At 40.7% G+C, this 20,406-nt stretch overlaps 1 protein-coding gene and 1 pseudogene across 3 annotated transcripts in view; both read right to left on the bottom strand.

Moving 5' to 3' along the window:
* Positions 1-20,406, bottom strand: part of CPQ (carboxypeptidase Q) — a 432,637-nt gene that overhangs the window by 41,672 nt on the left and 370,559 nt on the right. The gene's annotated exons all lie outside the window — the stretch shown is intronic.
* On the bottom strand, positions 2-7,257 carry LOC120595624 (constitutive coactivator of PPAR-gamma-like protein 1; annotated as a pseudogene).

Consider the following 20,406-nt stretch of genomic DNA (forward strand, 5'->3'; position numbering starts at 1 on the left):
AAGTTCTCAAAAACAGGCAAATTTGTTTCCTGCTACAGAAGAGGAGTTTTTTTTTTTTAAAGATCAAAGAGATTTTTTCCCACAGAATTTCATATTTCGCTAATATGAAGGGATAAAACAGCAGCAAAGAACAATAATACACATGGCAGTGAACACACCAGGGTAATGCTGATATTTGGAACAGCTAGATCATTTTGGGGCAAGGGAGTTTATAATAAATGCAACAGGGGTCAATAATCACAAAATTTTAAGGTCAGAGCAAGATCAATGATGAAACAGAGTTAACATCTTTTATAGGACTATCACTGACCATTAGCACTTTCGTTTGGCAAATGTACTGGTAAAAATGGAATAAAGGACAAAAACATGCATATTAACTACACATTTAAAAAATTATGAACCATGCAGAAGTTTAGCTCAAGAAGCACTAATGGCCTACATCTGATTCAAAACCACACAGCTCATTGATCACAGATGCGTGGTATCAAGTCGCAAAAAGTTGCGGAACACATTGTGTTGATTTTGAAAAGTCATTTGCATCTTCTATGATTTCAACTTTATCTCCATTTAACTTGCTTATAAAGTATGATGATGTACCACATATTTAAAATCAGCAGAATGGCAATATTACTCTATAATTTTTTAGTTTTGATAGCTGCACTTTTTCTTTTAACACAAAAAGAATCATGTTAACAGTGATGAAATTTAAGTGAGAAAGAAAAGCTGTGCTTGTATCTTATTTTTCTTTCATAACCATAAAATCGAAGTCTTAAATAAAGCTTTCTTTTTGTGAACAGTAACGCAAAATCAAAGATAATGGCATACATATGGTGCCAAATGCTAAAAATGATATTTTAAGATACTATATATTTAAAGACTGCCAAAATTTGTTCAAGAAACACAACTATAGGCTTTTGTCATAACCAGTTTAAACCGTGTGTGTACTTCATTTTGTGTGGAGGTCAAATACTCTTCATTTTCTTTCTCGCTGTTTTATTGTAGCATTTCGACTACAATTGGTTAAAGCTAAAAATGTGTTGTTTAAATCTCTGATATCAAAGAGGGATCCGAATTTCCAAAGTCCTCATTTTTCTCTTACGGAAAGGAAAAAAATGTACATAGCTGTAGGACTTCTCTCCAGATATTACTAAATCCTTATCCTTCCAGCCTCCTTCACTCTCTATATAAAATAAGTTTATTCTTCCTGCTTTAAGATAGCTGCCTCCACAGCATCAGCTCCCCGGCAAGCACTGTCTGTACTTAGTGCATTTAAGTGAGGATTGGTATTGCATGTCTTAGAGTCATTGTTCAAGGCACTTTCTAAGCGGCTGAGGCCCTGGCGTTGCCCGCACACCCCTCCGTCTGGGAAGCCGGCTTATCCTCGGCCACCACTCCATTTTCAGCCAGGGACCTGTCTGAAGACAGGGCTGAGGGCTTGGATTCCTAGGATCTTTATTTCAGTTCTTTGGCCACTTCCTCTGCTGAAGCAGCATAAGGAGGCTCGCCCTGAATTGCACCCTGGTATTTGTAACCTCTGCCATAGTCCCTTCCACCTCTTCCAAATGATCTGATCACCAGGTGGAAATAACTCCTCTCTGATGCCCTCAGCTTCCACTGCCCCTCTGCACCCAGCCCGGGGGCCCATCATGGTGCTGGCTATTTGTAGCTTTCCTCCCTGAGAAGGCATAGGTTGGATTCTTCCCTGTGACCCACTAGTCCTGCTGCTGTCAGTGCTTGAGAAGGCTCCACAGTATCCTGATGTCACCATGTGGAAGGCACATGGAAAATGCCTGTTGCTACAGTTTCCCCAAAAGGGCCTCCAAAGCCACAGACCCCTGAAAAGCCTCACCCCAGGCCCTGAGCTGGAGTGGGGAGGAGTCCAGTAGACAGAGGCTGGGTAGAAAGGCAGTTCCAAGGGCAGTGGGAAGAAGAGCAGGAGGCTCTGCCAGGAGAAGTTCAGCAGCGCTTTCAGGATGCTCTGAAGCATCTTTTCTGCCTTGGGAGCTTGCTCGGCCTGACCATCACAGAGGTCCATGAATGGGGTCTTTTCCTGGCTTGCTTTGAGGAATTTGGACTAGAAGAGCTTCTCATCCGAAATATTCAGGGACAGCAGTGTTCCCAGGGCACAGGCTAGCCACACACTTCATTTGAAAATAGGGCCATGCCCACACCACTCGTGAAGAGAGTTGATAGCTGAATGCCTCTAGATCAGTGGTTCTCAACATTTTTGGTGCCAGGGACTGGTGCTCCTATGAGAATTTAATGCCTGATGATCTGAGGTGGAGCTGAGGCAGTGATGCTAGCGCTGGGGAGTGGCTGCAAATACAGATGAAGCTTCACTTGCTCACCTGATGCTCACCTCCTGCTGTGCGTCCTGAATCCTAAGAGCCCACAGATGGGTACCAGTCTGTGGCAGGGGTTGGGAACTCCTGTCTCAGAGTCAAGTTTCTCAGTCTTGAGCTCCTGCAGCTGATTGGGCTTGTAGAGTTTGGGAGACAATGCCTGAGCCAAGAAGGCACCCAGGTCCTGACAATGCAGTATCCGTGCTCCAGACCACTGCACCATGTATACACCATAAGACAAAGCACAGCACCATGAGATGAGTGGGCATGCTGGCAGCTGGAGCATGGCTAGGGTCTCTGACCTCATGCAGGCCAGCAAGGTCCTCATCCTACAGTTCTTGTCCTCTCTGCCTTCCCCAGACAGAGCCTCTTCAGGTTGGGGCAGGTCCACTCCCTGAAGGCAAGAGCTTCCACCAGCTCTGGGCTCTGCAGAGATTTCCCTTTGTAAGCTGCCCACTCCTTAACAATCACTGGTGAAAATTCTGGTGGAAGTCTGTTCTTCCTAAAAGCAAATCTTTCCGTTTTCTTTCCACTTTCTCCCAAGCTAAATAGGACTCTGTATACATATTGACAAACTGGCCTATGGAGCAGGGTGGTGGGAGGCAGATGTTTACTGGGTTCATTTTCAAAGAAACAGCAATTTTGATTTTACTCTTCATCAGACATGAAAGAAATATAGATACATCAGCCCCTTCTTGTGCCAGTGCTTGGCCACTCTCAGCACCTGGGGCAAGACAGGGGGTAGGAGTGGGGTGATGATGTCCATGTGGTTCCTGGTGGGGTAGACAGTGTGGATCTGTATCCCCTTTCCTGCAGTGAGCTGGCTGCCTAACGAACCTTCTGCCTATTTGGTCTCCTGGGTCTTCCCATGCTCGAGGCTCTGAGTGGCTTTCTGTCTTCTCCCAGCCAGTTTTGTTCCCACTGATATGGTTTGCAGCTCCTCCAGTGCCTTCATCATTGTCTAAAGATGATGACATAGAAGAACCAGGAAAATAGGCTGAGTCCGCGTCACTGGGGCTGCCGCTGGGACCTGGCTGATGGGGGAGGACTAGTCACACAGTGGAGTATGTGTTCCTTCATGTGGAATGTTACTATAGTTGTTCTGCTCAGTTGGCTTTTCACTTGTTACCAAAGTGAGGGCCGGCTCAGCGAGACTGTACGGTGTGGACCCTGACCCAAGTGCCTGGGCTGTGCCCCTGCGGAGCTGCGGGCTTGGCTTGCAGAAGTCTGTGGAATGTTGAGCATGGGGGCGGCGCGGGGGATATGGTGGCGGCGCGGGGGATATGGTGGCACTGTCCCAGGCATTCCAAATGGATTTGATCTAGCTAAGTAGTGTGGTGGGTGAAGCCACAGGCTTACTAGTCGCTGAATAATATCCAATTGCTCTCTTAAATCGAATAACTTTGTCATCTGTTCTAGACTGAGAATGCTGGAAAACATCTTTAGCTATGGCCTCTAGGTCTGAGGTGTACTGGTGTCGTCAGCCACAGCCTTGATCACCACCTCACATGGTGGCAAGACCAGGTGGTGGGCCCGGACCTTAAGTGGAGCTAGCCGATGTTCTAGATCAAGTAAACTCCAATGAAAGGAAGTCAGGTTCTCATCAGGTAGAATGTGATATCCTGATAGAGCGGCAAAAAATAGGGAAGTGGTCTGGGTTCCGGTTCAGCTGCTTGGCCACCTCGTGCACCAGGTACTGGCTTGTGGCGAGACTTTTCCCATTTCTGCTCCGTTTTAGGGCATAGGCACTGAAATAGTAGGGGCTATCGCTCAGTGCGTAACCAGAGTCATTCGCAACCAAGCCATGGAAGCCGTTTTCTCTGTAGAAACCAATCATTTCTTGATGATGGTTCTGGATGCTCTGTGTAACCTTGATGTGGAAGCAGATGGGCTCCAGGTGGATGCAGTGCGCCATGCCGGCGGGCGGCAGGAATCAGACCTTGGGCGGCGGGGTCCCGATGGCTGATGATCTGCGGCGCCGTCTGGCGCTCAATGCTCTGCCGCTTGACTCACTCGCGCAGCCGCGCCTTCTGGAGCGCGCCGTGGAAGAAGATAAAGAGGCGATGTTGCTGCTGAAGCAGGCGTCGGCCAGCACTGCCAGGCGCTTCCACTGGCCGCCGCTCACCGGGTGGGTGCAGAAGGCGCGGCAGAGGCGGTGCGGGCCGTTGTTGGCGTCCAGCAGCAGGCGCAGCAGCGTGCGCTGCTCGAAGGAGTCCTGGAAGCCCCGCATGCCCACGGCGGCCTCGGCGCTCGGCGCCTCGGCGGTGGGGCTGGGGGTGGCGGGGCTGTGGTACCGCAGGGCAGCGTGGCGCCGGGGGTCACTGTGGGTAGGGGTGGGGGGCCCGCTCTTGGCCACCGCGGCTGCCATGTGCTGCTGCCCTCCAGAGCCATGGCAGAGAGCGGCCTGAGCTATGCACTGGTCCAGGCCCAGGCCACATCTTCACTATTCTTGCTGAATGCCATCCACTCTTACATTTTTAGTACTTGATCATATATTCCTTTATGCTGCTTGATCTCCATTCATTCAACAAGTAATTCTTGAGAATCTACCATATGTCTAGTACTATTCCGACACTAAGGATACAGCAGTGAACACAGTTGTCTTTCACGGAGTTTACATTCCAGTTGGGGCTCTTCTTCTAGTGTTCACATCTAGATATTAAGTTCCTTTACAGTGGTAACTGTGCTTGTATTTTTGCTATGTCCATGAAGGCGCGGTTTAATTTCACTGCTGTACAGCTTATTGTTAAATTAATAGTGTTTGTCCTGGCAGTGTAAGTATATAGCTAGTTAATGTCAGGGGACTGGGCAAGTAAACTTACTTGATATACCAGCTTACTGATTTCTAATCCTGAGAATCTACATTACTGTTGAGTGAGATACTTTAGGAATTCTCAAGGAGGGAACTAGAGAAGGAATTGTAAGGAGTAACTACCTGGAGATTGGCTTCCTGTGTATGCTAAAGCAAGATCCATTTCTCAGAGATATGCCCAGAAAGCCCCACCATACTTTGGGAACATTTTAAGGGGTTTTGAATTACTGTGCTCATTAATATGTTTTTACTTCCTTTGATGTTTTCCTTGAGGACGACTAAAGCTGATCTTATAACATTTAAAGAGTGGTAAGAATTTAGCACTCGGAGAAACCACTTGCTCAGAAAAACATATTTTATAACTTTTTACTATAACCAAAATGAAGAAGGGTGGAGTCGAACCCACCAAAACAAAACACTTTTCCCTCTTAAGTTTGATAGGAAGTGATCAGAGGAGGAGTTTTAGGACTTTTCCCAGAAAATTCATCTTGTGAAATTTGGCATCTTGAATGTTCTAAAACTTGGTTAAAAAAATACTTGGTTGCTATGTTAAATTAAACTTATATTTAACAGGCCTAAGTCCGTATTCTCCATAAAATTTCTTTCTGAATTTTGTATACACACGTACACACCCTCATATTTTTATAGAGTTTACTTTGCATGTTTCCCTTGAGAAATCATGGGATACCAAAGGCTGTTTCTCAGACCTGATTTGTATAAATCCCCCCTTCTCCTTATGGGAAGACATATGAAGGGGAACTTGGAACTATTGCCAATTCTTCTAGCTACCTAAGATCAAACATCCTCTAGAGGCATGTGATGCGACCCCTAGGACAGCCGGATCACTAAGATAGTATGAGAGCTTACTCTGTGCCAGGGAGCACAGTGAATTTGTGTCATGCCTTAGGAGGCAATCTAGAGATTCTTAGTAATCGAGAGTTTAACACTTAGTAATGCTCTCTAGGCTTATCTCTGAAAAGTAATTCTAGAGACGTTTGTAGAAGGTTTCAGAAAACACTGTCCCTGGAGGAACAAGTGGGGCTTCTGTAGAGAGCTGCTGTGAAGAGCTGGTGCAGAGAGGGCAACGTGCCTTCTTTCTGGAGGAGTCTGAGAGGGAGAAAGCCTTTTAGAGTTGATGTTAGAACATGATACGGTAGGACTGGCCCCTCTAGATTGAGCATTTTGAGAGAAGAGATTCTCTTGTTTGTGATTAATTCTCCAAGACCAAGGACAGTGATTGGCTAATGGAAGGTCCCCAGTTTATGTTTTTGAACTGCACTAAATGGAAAGCAGCTGCAGAAAGCAAGATCAAGGAAAAAGTGGGTTGCGCAGCAGTGGGAAGACTATTATTTGTATATTCCTGGCTCTCTCCACCAACTTATTACAAGTCCCCATTGATATCTGAGAGATAGGTGAGAACCTTAAAACTTCCAAAATACTCAGAATAACTGACACAATGAAGAGAATAAAGGCTATGATAAAGATAATACTATGTGTTTACCAAATCATTTTATCCTTTTATTTTTCTCCTGGACACACAGGAAGGCGATATTTCATAACTTCCTTTCCCCTTGAGGGGGCTATGTAGCCTGTTATAGCCAATGTGATTTAGGCAGACGACACATGTGCTACGTCTAGACCTGGCTCCAAAAATCTCTCCTATCATCTTTCATGTTCCCATTTCTCTCCCTCTCCTCTCTCCTCTCTCCCCTTTCCTCCCTCTCTCCTTGTTGATCAGATGCAGAGGTTTCAGTGAAAGACTTCAAGGGTCTGAGGCCTTAGGGCACAGGAAGGCCAGTAGAAGGAAGGAATCTGGTACCTGAATAACTGTGGTGTACAACATCCCTTCCTAAACACTGATCTTCACTGGACAGTGCCATGAGTGAGAACTAAATGTTTATTTGTTAAGCCACTGAGAGGGGGTTTTCATTGCAGCTGCCATCATGACTTACCCTGACTAATACAGAGGCCATTGAATTATGTGTTAGTTATTGAGACCTGAACCCTCTGATTCCTGACAGAGACTAGGACTAGAAAATGGAGGTTACAATCATGTATATATTTGCATATGTATACTAAATCACAAATACAATTTATTAAGCATTTTCCATATGCAAGGCATCAAATAAATAGCAAGCCAAGCATTTTAAAATGATTCTTTGTGTACTCCTAAATTAAGAGCATCTAAGTTGACATAGTAATCAAGTAATCACATCAGAATTGGCCACTGCCTATGTCATGTTGCCTGTGATCATTAGCCATTTTCTCTAAGAAAATGTATCCAAAAATAACTCCCTACTAAAAAATAGGGAATAGACTCATTGAGTAAAACTACTTGCAGTCTCCTGAGAAATCCCCTAAGTAGAAGAGCCAAGCTCACTAGGCTGCTTTCTGGGAAGGAGCAACGTACCTCTATAGTTTGGGAAAAGGGCACTGACAACTTTCTCAAAGCTAGAACCAAGCTGTTCAAATATGAGGCCTCAGGTTAGCTCAATTCTCTCCTGGGATGTTAAGCTACCATTCAAAAAAAAAATTTTCAACTCTTCCAGGGAAGTAGGTACAAATAGAAGGCACCAACTAATGTAGGAATGGACTGAGTTCCAGGAGGTGAGTCCATGTCAGTTTAAAGTTTCCTGGGGTGTACTTCTATGATGCCTGCATGGCAGCAATCAGGGGATTCTGAGGTATGAGTAACTACACCCCTTTGTCCTCCTCCCTGTAGGGAGAAAGCCTCTGCCAAAGCCTCTTGCCTTTCTTTATTTTACATCTTTGCCATAAAGCAGGTAATAAGAAATTGTTGTTCTATTCCTTACAACTACCCTTTAAATCCTATTCACTCTTCATCCTTTGGCCATCTTCACCTATTAGACTCAACTACTCAGGCATGTTTCAGATGACATCCCTCCCCGCAAGACTTCCTTGAGTTTTTCTCAGCCAGGTTTAAACTTTCTTTTCAATTTCTATAGCACTTGTAAGTTTTACCATTTATAATATTTTGCTTGGTTACTGAGATATGTTCATATCTTATTTCCCCTTTAGATGGTAAACTTTAGGGAATGACTACATTTTATTCAAAGACCTAATGTAATCACAAAATAGATATATAATAAATATTTTGAATTGACATTCCAGGCTCTCTCTCTCTCAGAGTAATAGTGTGCAATAAGGTTAGTATCAGGACATGGAAAACATTTACCATCTTCTTGTCCTCTGGACTACTACTCCCTGTGTTCAAATCCTGACTCCACTACTTAATTGTATGACTTGGCTAGGGTACTTCTCTCATCTTTGGTTTCCTCACCCATTACATGAGATTTAAATATGATTATACATGTAAAACACTTAGAAATTGCCTAACTTATAGTAAGAACTCAATAAATAATCACCACCAGCACCATCGGCACCACTATCACTATCTCCACCACAATACAATTTCATTAGAAAACTGTTGATGATCTTTGTTGTTTTAAACAGTGATAACAAACCCGAATACCTTTTGGGTCTGGACAGGTAATATAAGTGATTAAATTAAATGGTTGAAGTAAGAAGTAGGTGATGAGAAAAACAGATTATATGTATATGATAGTATGATTAATGCTATGTTATAGGTTTACTATGAGACTACAGAAGAAAGGTACCAAACAGCTCTAGATACTAAATGGAGGCATAATAACGAAACAGCAACAATAATGATTGCTAACATTTCCTGAGTGTTTTAAGATGCTATTCTATCAGTTGAGCCTTGAAAGATAAGTAGCCAGGAGGATTAGAAAGGAAGAAGCAAAAAGAGCAATATATAAAAGGAGGAACTGTGAAATAATTTGGTGTTTTTAAGGAACTTCTAATCGGGTGTTATGGCCAGAGTGAAAATCCACATGGAAAATTGGTTAAGAGACCAGGCTGGAGAGTTTGGTAAGAGTCAGGAGGGAATTTATATGCCATGTATAAGAGTTTGCCTAGAAAGCAATGGGAAGCCACATTTTAGGAAGATAACTAGAAACGATGTAGTAATGAGAAATTTCGAGTGCCTTCACTGCAGCAACAGCACAATGAGTAGAAGAAAGGTAGAAGTGGCATATCATAGGGATCAACTGAATGAAGAAGGCTGAATAAAGAAGAGACGTCTAAGTCAGTATGAAACTTTCAGGTTTGAATAACCAGGATGATATTCTGCTATTCCTAGAGATGGATTGAAGTGAGAGTGAGCTAAAAGTTCAGACACGTCGAGTTTAAGTACTTATAAGGTACGTAAGTGGTAATGCTGGCTGCATGGATTTTAACACCTAGAGATTAGATTTGGGAATCTATAGAACTATCTTCTAGGAATAGTGAAATGAATAAGAAAAGAAGAGTCCAAGGATGATACCTTAGCACATACTAATACTTAAGAGACAAGTATAAATAGAGGAGCCTGAAAAGGAATGGGGAAGAGGGAGAAGCAAAACCAGGGAAGAGAGATGCACAGAAGCAGAGGAGGTAAAGAGTTTCCAGATGTGGGTGGTGGGCAGCTGTGCCAATGTTTCAGAAAAAAATCAAGTAATGACTAGAATAGGCCCATTCGATTTGGCCAAAAGGGAGCTATGAGTCTTCGGAGGGGTAGTCTTAGTGGACTACTCCAGGTAGAATTCAGACTGCAGTGAAAAGAAATGAATGGAAAGAGATACATGTGCCTGGAAAAATGAACGAACGAACGAACGAACGAATGAACGAACGAAAGAGCTGGAAGGTCATGGAGTTGTGTGAAGGTGTTTGTATTTTTTAAAAATGGAAAAGACTCGAGAATTTTATATTCTGAAGGTGAAACTTTAGTAAAGAGAGCAAACTGAAGCTATAGAACAGAAATAATTGCCAGTTTGAGGTGCTTGAGGGGTAGAAGTGTACAAGACCCCAAACATAGCCCTGAATCAGTGTGAGTGTGTGTGTGTGTGTGTGTGTGTGTGTGTGTGTGTGTGTGTAAAGTGGGAATGGATGGATAATGGACTGCCCTTTGCTGAGCAAGGGAGGAAATGGAAAGTGGGAGAATAAGGTCAGCGGTGAGAGTTTGGGAGAGGAACTGACTGAAGACATGTAGCAGGAGCATGAGGCTTCATTGTGGACCTGGCTATGGTTGGGGGCCATGTATTTGCAGTGGCACCAGGTTAGTTTGGATGTGACTTTCTCAAGTAGCTCTTGGTTGTCCAGTATAGATAAGGTAAAGAAGGCAGATGAACAAATTAATCCAAGATATACAGACATCTGGGGAAAAGCCCATGCTCGTGAACCATTTAGTGATTTCCTCAGCCTGAGATTTCATTATGAGTCTGAATAATTTGCAAACCTTCGAATCATCTGAGATTTCCCCAAAACTCTATTGAATACTAATTCATCCAGACAGACAGTGCAACCTGCAAGGGAATTGGAGCCTTTAAGTTCAATACTTTTTTGACACTTGAGAAATGAATGGAGAATTATGTGTCCAATTCTTAATCCTTGGAAAGCCATGAAAAAAGAGTGTTTTATAAGAATTATCACTGAAGAGTTTTGTTCTTGGAATGCTCATTCTAAAAAAAAAAAAGAAGAAAGAAAGAAAAGACAAAGAAAAAAAGAAACGAGGAGGCTTTCACATAACCCTAGCAGGAGAGGAACTTGCCAAGGGCTTTCCCTACCTTTGTTTGTGAAGTCTCATACCTTATGGTGGCAGAGACTCTAGGTATTGGCTTTAACAAGACTTTAGATTTAAAGTAAAAGGCGAAGAAATAACAGGCAAATGGTTTTCCTTAAAGACTTCATATTCTAATTGGTGGTTTAACCTCTCAGTAGGCTTAGTCCTCACAAAGAATACAGAAAATAGAGGGGCCACTGTCCTCTCTGTCCAGAGCAAGAAGCAGTAAGTGTGAGTCCAATCTCTACAGTTACCTATGCGGCTCATGTGGCCCAGCTTGTTCTTTCCCACACCTCTTGAGAAAGATCCCTCACTACTGTTTCTACAGAAGTACCTGTTGAAAAAGGCATCCTCCCAATAACCTGACTCCATTCCATGTTTACATAAAAATGAATATTTCATAGGCTTTAAACCTTATGATTCTAAGAATAACTACAGCTGACAAGAGATTTCTGACAGATTTCAAAGGTAATGGGTTTAAAACTCAATGTTGCATATAGTTTTCTATCAAGTTTTCATCCTACCTATTTTGCTCTTAGTTATGAAGAAAGAAAACTTTCTGGAATACTTGCTGATTTTCCCATAATTTTAGCAGCTCCTAATTTAAGCATTATGTGTCAATACCAGGTACAATATATACATATGCACGTACTTACACACACTAATATACAATAAAATGGTAGGAGTCATGTGTTTTGTTGGTTATTGATACTAGAGGTCATCAGAATCATTGCAGCTTATCAAGGGTGGTAAGTTCAGATCAGCCTGACATTTTATCTCCATCCTTCCCTCACTTGAATAGACTTGCACAACCACCTCATTCCCCTTGTTCTTCCTGATAATTTCCCTACTGGCCCACTGCTTCATGTGGAAGAGCCTCTCTTCGCTCTTCTTATTGTTCCTAAATCCCTAAATGTCCTTAATGCATAAGTTCCTAAATGCTGGGAAAATGAAACTCGAGAGCAGATAAATTGATCATGGACAAACAATGGCAAAGCTGAAGATGAAAAAAACAGCACCTACAAAGAGAATCTGAAATGTTCATGACAGTAAACAATCACAGTGCTCTAAAACACACTATACTACAAACACATTTGATCTGAAAAAGAAGAGAGCAGTCCCTGACATCTGGGAACTGAGGTGACACTTAGAGGTAGGTGTCGGGGCTGTTAAAGAAGTCAGGCCATCGTGTTCTCTTGCTGAACACATAAAGAATCTCAGAGAACACCAGCAGCAGACAAAGGCATTCTGTGACTGTGATGAAGAGAGTCAAAACAAGCCACTTCATAATTTTGTGTAAGCCTAGACTAAAACAAAGTCATTGTACAAACCACAAAATACTAAACATCCCCCTTTTGTGAGTAATGAGTGGCTGCTGCTTCTTTACCCATTACAACTTTAGTCTCCATCTGCTCTGCCCTCCCTATAGATAAGATTTATTAAGATTACCAGCCAGAGAATTGCCCCCCTTCCAGACAGCACCCAATCTAGAACAAACTCCAGCTCCCCTGGACCCTCCCAGAGCCCTCCCCTAACCAAAACCAAATCCTCCAGGTCCTTTTTAACATCCTTTGACTGACACGCCTCATGATTCCTCATGGGGCGTGTCCGCCCTCACTGCAATGTGTAATAAATCCGCCTTGTTCAACCACAGGCATCTTCCTGGTCTTCGAAAAGCAGAGGTTATAGGAACTCTTGTCACACACTGTGCTGATGTGAAGTGCATCCAATGTTTGGAAAGGATGAAGTGGTAAAAAAATGGGAGAAGTTTCTATGGTGAGGGTGGGCAAGGATGCTTCCTTTCATACATTCTAATCCCTAAGAACCACTTGTCCCCCACTCAGCAACTTCTCTCTGGCAATAAGTCTTATACAGAGGCACCCATGCACTGACTCATGATGGGGAGACTTTTGTGATTTAACCTGACTTTTATCCCATGCAATATCCCAGGCTAGTTCAGCAGCTGTTTGTTATTTTCGGCAAGTCAAATATGGTCTACCTCCTAGGATCTGAGTGTGGGAACTGTAAGATTTCCAAGGGCCCCACTTAGAAGGGAATTTAGAAACACAACATATAATCTGGGATCTCACTATCTTTATAAAACTGAATTGAGACAACATAAGGAAAAGTAAAAAGTTATGGAGACAGTCTCTAAGGAAGTGGTTTTACCATCCATCATCTAAAACTAAGGAAAATTATTATAAAACTTAAGGGAAATGCTGGGTTTTCTATGGGTGTTTGGTTCCTGGAACTCTGTTACTAAAGTAACTACACTACTATTTAGAAATTAGTTTATTTTTATAAGCCATGCCTCACTGTTTGTCAGGGCATTGGTATTATGTGGATAGAAGACAAAGATGATCATCTCCACTCATACACTAGGAAACAGTCATGGTAGTCATTCACTCAGCACTGCTGAAGCTTCATCTACAGGGACCTGGCACTCACCCAGGTCTTCCCACTGGAGAGCACTCTCAGAATCCACCAAACTGCTCTTCATGCCAAGCAGCCTAGTTGTTATCCCTTTGGTTCTGAACCCGATAATAGTAATACACCTGGGGAAGCTCTGCCTAGATCACGTAATTCTTAGGCGGTTACGATTGCTGTGTGAACATATGGAACAAGGACGCAGAGCTCATCCTGTTACTCAAACACCCTATGACCGATGGTTCCCAGACGCCCTACATCTTAATCATCAGGGGAATTTAACAAAAATGAAGATTCTAGGTTCCACCAAAGGTTTACTTCAGTAGTGTTTCTGGGTATGGGACTCAGGAGTCGGCATAAGAGGTTTTCTTAGATCCTCTTATAATAAAGCTGCTGTTCTTATGTTCATTAAAAAAAAAGAAGGAGGAGGAGGGAAATCCTATACTAATAGCAAATGAAGAGAAACTAGCAGACTGTTCTGATGTTAGAATCTGTGGCCTTAGTTCTCGTCTCGATTAAAGGAGAGACTACAGACTATAGCCTGGATCATTAGAATAGCTTCTAGTCCTGTGCTTTTAAGAAAGAAGGAAACACACAGTAAGGGTAGGTAGAAGCAATGCAATTTTCTTAATAACAGTGCCTGCCTAGGTATTTTGGGAGTGGTAATATTATAAATTATTATTATTTTAAATAGAAGGGTCACCTATAAAAGTTGTTTCAAGCAAAGTTTGAATTTCACATTTTATAGCTAAGCTATAGGCAATTTATGTCTTTTCTTCCTATTTGTAAGTGTTTTAATCAATCTGTTCCTTCAAGCTATCCATGGCTAAAATTAATCAGGTTTGATAAAAAATAATGTCACAAATCAGGCTGGTACCCTGAAATAGCATTTTTGTTTAAAACCAGGCCCTAGGTTCTGAATGCAAAAATCTCTCAAACTGACATATGCGACGCGAGGGAGTGAGGGGTCCTTGGTAACAGCTCAGAGAACCATCAGCCTCTAGCCTTTAATCTCAATTATTCTCATTTCATTGTTGAAACTGATAAGTTTTTGTTATTCAACAATTACATAACATGTAAAAACTCACAGTAAAATCATATTTTCTTTTTTAAAAAGCCATTCTAGGTTATACAGTTTATAACGAGGTAAGCAAATTGTGTAAAATTTCTCTTTACAAAAGTCTCATTTGGGTCTTGAATGCAGAATATAGAATTAAACAATAGGTATTAAAAGAGGCCATGAACCTTTTAGCTTCCTTCTCCCAAATGATCATCTTGAATACAGATGTTTAAAATGTGCTACAGCACATTTTAGGCATATAGCTATTTATAAAGTTAAAAGTCTAGTGATCAAAGATAAAGTATTTACATTTTTACTCCACTACCAGCTTGGCAGCTAGTTTGGTAAAACTTAACTGTACTTACATAAAATTTATTACCACTGCTTTTATTACTACCATTTCTTAACCATCAGTATTTTTAGGGCAAACATGACTTGTAAAATATTGCCAGAGATATAAGTATTTCCTTTTTTGAAATCATATTTTGAGAAAATGGGTGAAAAAACAGCTCATTTTCTCTGTCTCTTTTTTCCTCTTTGTTTTTACATTCTTTTTGGATATAAAATGCTTAATAACTAGAAGTCCAATATTCTTTGATGGCAAAAGAAGTTTTCAATATTGTGTAGACTGTGCTTGTACATCGCCTGAACAAAATAAAAACTATAAGTATTCCAGTTTAAAATTTGATCAAGTGCTCTAAATATATAACTTCTTTTTAAACCAGGTATTGCAAACAGGCATTTTTAAAACCAGGTACAGACTATGAATATAAAATATCCCATGTTAGCAATAATCTTTTGTGTTTTTAGTGAGATCTTTTCAAATTAATCTTTCAACACTCATATTGAGAAATCCCAGTTCTTGTCAGCTCTCAAATTTAATGACAGCCTTTTACATTTGTGATGTCGAGGATTAGAGTGAGGTAATGAATGCACAAACTTGACTAATTTAGCTAAACTTCAGTCCACAAAATTAATGCAACTGGATTCCTAGTGGAAAAAGCTTTTTAAATTTAAAATTCTGTTCTAGATTTCTTAATTTACTATTCAAGATATAATGCTAATTACCATTATAACAAAAGATTAAAATAAAGAGAAGATCCCTGTACTCTCTGGGGTGGCTGACTGCTCTTTGGGCACGCATGAAAGCCCAAGACCTCGGTGGCCAGCACCTGGGAGAGGATTACTCAGGGCAGCAGCTGCCTGCCTCAGCCAGGAGCCACAGGCTGTCTTGTTTCCCCTTCATTTTTTTCACCGTGCAAGGCCATTTCTTCTGTCCTGTGTAATTTGCAGCCATTATCATAGATATTAGATGTGGAGAGACTTGGCAGGTCACCTAATTCCCCAGCCCTTCTCTAAGAATGCCCCTGTTGAATATTTATGAGGCCGTTGTTAGCAGTCGCTTGTGGAAGTCAGCCTATTAGCAGTTATGGTCATTTACAACCACCTGGAGGGTGAACAACATCAAAAGAGCTTTAAAACATAACGGTTGTGGAAAAATAAATAATGAAGGAATGCCGGATTCTAGACATTTGACTAATTGTCAAATAATGAGGTTCATTAACAACTTCCATAGAAGCTAGATTCCTCTTATGTTTGGGGATTAGTTGAAAGGGCTCTGAAAAAGTACATGGTAACTTTCTTGCCATTTGTGTAGGAGAATCTCCAAATGGGCTCTTCCCAGGGCAGAGATAGAGCATACTTCAAAAGCCAACCTGAAGGATTCTTGATTTAAGTAGCATAAATTTAATTAATATGAGACAGCACAGCATATACTTGATTAACATAAGACAACATTCTTAGTATTCCTCTGGGACAATGTGAGTTTTGAGACATTTTAAGATGGCTACAAAGCACAAACTGAAGAGAGGATCTAGCATTATTTGATATAGGGGATAATTTAGACACAAATCCAGATAAATCAGGCCTCAAGTAGATTCGTGTGTGAGAGGCTGAGTGTACATCTTTGGTGAATCGGGCCACACTGAGTGCAAAGCCTGTATGAACTAGGAAGCTGCCACTCTTCACTGTTTTCAATATAATCTCAGAGCTGTAAAGACATCAGAGAAGAACAGGCTTTGCGATCAGAGCTGGTTTCAGATCAGCACTGTACTTCAAACCAATTTGGTAAGTGCTCCTAGGCAGTCTTAGCCACAGTTTCCTCATATGTAAAGCAGAAACAGCAATATCTACTCACAGTGGTATTAAAAAAGAGCAGATAAAATAATGACTGTAATACATTTGGCACCATGTAGGTCTTCAATAAATATTAGCTTTCCTTCTCCCTCTGAGTATTCTATAGTTGCATTTAAATGACAGATTTTGTGGGTGTACAGCAAAATTTCTTACAGGTAAATTTGCATAGCTTGAAATGTAATTAGATTTTCAAAATACTTCTAACCCACTGAACAGTGAAACAGGTTTTTTTTTTTTTTTTTTAAGTGCCAAGCAATTAAAATTGCTTCCTTCACATATCCTTGGCTTTCAGAGCAAACTAATGCAAAATTTAATGCTGGAGAAGAGCATGTTCATGCATCTTGTTTTTCCCCATTTGAAGGATGTGGTAGCCTCAGATCTAACAGCTTCCTCACTTCTGCAGAATTCTCAAACCTCTTAAAGCTTCTCCTTTTCAATAAACACTAAAGAATCTGTAGGTAACTTCCTCTTTTCTCCAGCATGGTGGCAATTCCTTCAGAAATTAAGGATAATTAAGCATTTAAATGCACATAATATTTAAAGATTAAGAGAACCATTAACCACCATGTATGAAACGACCCTTGACTTTAACCTCAGTCTTGACTTCTTTCTCTTCTAGTTCTTCTTTCAGCCATTGAATAACTCCTTCAGGTTGTTTTTCTACTAGAATTCATTTGATTGTTCATAATATTAATAAGAGATGCTTACAATGTCCAAAAGCAGTACCTCTCTTTTAAATGAAAAAAAAAATTAATGTTACTATGGTCATGAACACCCAATGTCAAACATTTAAATACAAGCAGGAAAAAGGTCAATAATTTTGATATTGCCAAAAATTCTAGATGTTAAGATTAGAGAGTTAAAATATCTGCACAGATGACTTGTAGATTCAGCTGCGCTTTTCTAGGTTCTAGATATTTCCTCAATAATATAGCTTTAGAAAGAAAAAAACTATATGCTTACAGGTCAGAGAGAGATCGAAAAGAAAGGGGATAACTCCAGAGAGGGTCCTGGTGACTTATAATTACGTAGATCATGTTTAAAAAAATAATATGACCCGAATCTTGACTAAGAACACGAGGAAATGAAACCAGAATTCAGTAGCATTAAAAAAAACCAGACAAAATCCAAGAGAAGCCAAGAAATATGTTATCAACATAAGAATAAATAAAAACAAAAGCGGCAATTTACAAGGTTGATGAGTATTGAAAAGAAAGACGTTTTTACGCTTATTACCTGGTATGGTTCTTCTTTAGTGTGCGTGTGCGTGCGCGCGCATACACACACACACACACACACACACACACACACACACACACACACACACACACACATGGACACACCATAATAAGGGACAGCAAAAGGGAATGACTAGTTCCTTTACAAGGTACATAAACACATTCTCAGGAAAAAATAAATTCTTTAGTTTCGGGACAGTTAAAAAGCATTTATTTTGTAAATGTCCCTGAGGACCTGTGACCCAAAGCACAGGGAAGCACATGCCATGATATGAACGGCATTGTACGTGCCTCTATAATTGTCAACAGATGTGGCATGTTTTTGGTGACTGACAGGATGGGAGTCTTAGAAAAATGAAAGTTTGATGAATGAGGCCCCCTGCTTAATTGTGCTAAACTGTTTAGTTCAAATTTTCATGAACAGGTTCAACAGTTGAGAATTAGGAAATCTTTTTCTGATTTTCTCAAGAAAAAAATAAGGGAGTGATAGGAAGGAAATGAAAAAGAGAAGCACAAGATCATGTTGCCATGGGATACTGAAACTGTATCAATAGGCATCTATGTGGTTATATTAGTAGAGATTGAAATAAAATTGGTACCAAGACCAGATGTTTAAAAAATTAAGAAAACACATTCCTTCAATACCAAGATATTCTCATGGATTTTCTCCCTACATTTTAGTTATGTTTAAGTACCAATCTTTTAAACAATTTAAAATCCATAGTTGACCTTTATTCGTGTTTGTTTGAAATAAACAATTCTGTGCTTTTTCATCTTTTGCTCCTTAAAGGTTCATGAGTAGATCGCTCCATTCAAAATATCCCTGTTTTACATTAAAAGCAATGTTCACTTCTGAAAAAAGATAGGCTTTTGGTTACAAAGTCTTAACACTAAAAGACACTTAGAAAGGTAATTTCCTCATTTTCAGGTCTATATGTTTTTATGTATACTATCTCAACATCACTGTCTGGGATGAGGCTCTGTGCCAATACAGAATACCTGGTCAGTCCATAGTCCATAATCTAGAACTTGATGTTGCCAGTGAGAGTATGCCATCTGTGTCTTTGGCCATTCACTCATATAATCCTCCCACCAACTCTTATCAATCCATAATCAATTTACTGTGGCTGAATAGGAAATGCGAAGAGGCCTCAAAATCTCGAGAAGCATCATTTGACATAGACGTGCTAGTAATACTATTAATATTTGACTTTTTTCTTCATTGCTTTCTTTTCTGAAGTGTTGCACTATGTCAAGTAAGTCAGGTGCTTGCCTAAATAATGCCACTGAACCATTAAAGTAGCAGGGTGATTTGAAGTGAATGCTAGCAGCTTCATCACTCATTTATGTAACCACAAAGTATGCTAAGACCCAATGGTCAGTGAATACCAATAATACTTGTGCATCTTTTGCGATGTTTCCTAGGATATTGAAGTACATGCCTAGTCATCCTCTCTACTGGATCTAAATACATGAGTGCATGTTCATAGCAAGGCCTCTTCAGTAATTCTTTAAATACAAAACTATTCTCCAAACTCTGAAACCACTTATTGAAGATCAACTATGTAGAGCGTAATTGACTTTCGAATACATTATCACTTATCAAATACATTGAGTTCTCACAACAGTCCTGTGAAATATTATTGTCCTCATTTTACAGATCAGGAAACTGAAGCTCCAAGAAGTTAAACGACTTGTCAAAAGCACACTGCTATAAAGCGATGAATCCTGTTCCTCTTTTATGACACTTATTGCCCCTCCACAACTATTAGGCAAGTGGCTTTTAAGGGGTGTCTCTGGTCCTTTTGTAATAGTCTTTCGTCGTTGCCTTATTCTTGGACAACTTACACAGTAAAGATGCTGTAAAATGTGTTCCTATAAATAAGTTTGCTAAGTCTTCCCATTTGTGTAGGTAAGGAGAGACTGTGAGGTGGGAGTGGGAGGGATTAGATAAAGCAAATTAATTAATGCAGACTGCTGGAAGTGTGGCCTCAGTTTATCCAATTCCTCATCTGCCTCTCCACCTGATCGTCTCAGGTAAACTAAACCCGAGAGGCGAAGGAATGTTTTTGTTGTCCTAATCTCATCTTAGGGGTGAATACCATGTATACCAGGTCAAAAAAAAAAAAAAAAAAAAAAAAAAAACCAGAGGCCTGAGGTGTTATTTTAAATTGAGGGTATTTCTTTATTACTTCTGGGACCTTACCCACTGTCTTTCCTTATCTGCTAATAGATCCTAGGATGAAAGGGGTTTTATGTATTTTATGTATTTGAATCAGGTCTCAACAGTGAAAATAAAGGTGGTTACTGTGTTCATCTGCACATTATCCCTTCTTCCCATTTTAAGGACTATACATCTTGACCACAGGAATGGACATACGAGGCTGTGATTTTCCCAACTGAGTTAGATATGATGAATTACTTGGCTCTTCTGTGGTTAGGAGGCTGTAAAGGTATGTCTTGAGCTGCCTATTATCAGAGTTTAGCATCTGAGAGGACAGCTGACTTGAGAGAATGAAGGCACCACTCAAAAAGCTGTAAGAAGCACCAGAGAGAATATGTGTCCTAACAGCATTCAAATGCCAGAATCTGTGAGGCCAAATCCAACAATATCTTCTTGTGGCTTGCTTAAATTCCACATTTTTGTTTCAGGTCATCTGAGTTGGATTTCTATCAGTTAGTACTGAAGG

This window comes from Pteropus medius, unplaced genomic scaffold (genome assembly GCF_902729225.1).
Source record: "Pteropus medius unplaced genomic scaffold, Ma_sr-lr_union100, whole genome shotgun sequence".
NCBI lineage: Eukaryota > Metazoa > Chordata > Mammalia > Chiroptera > Pteropodidae > Pteropus > Pteropus medius.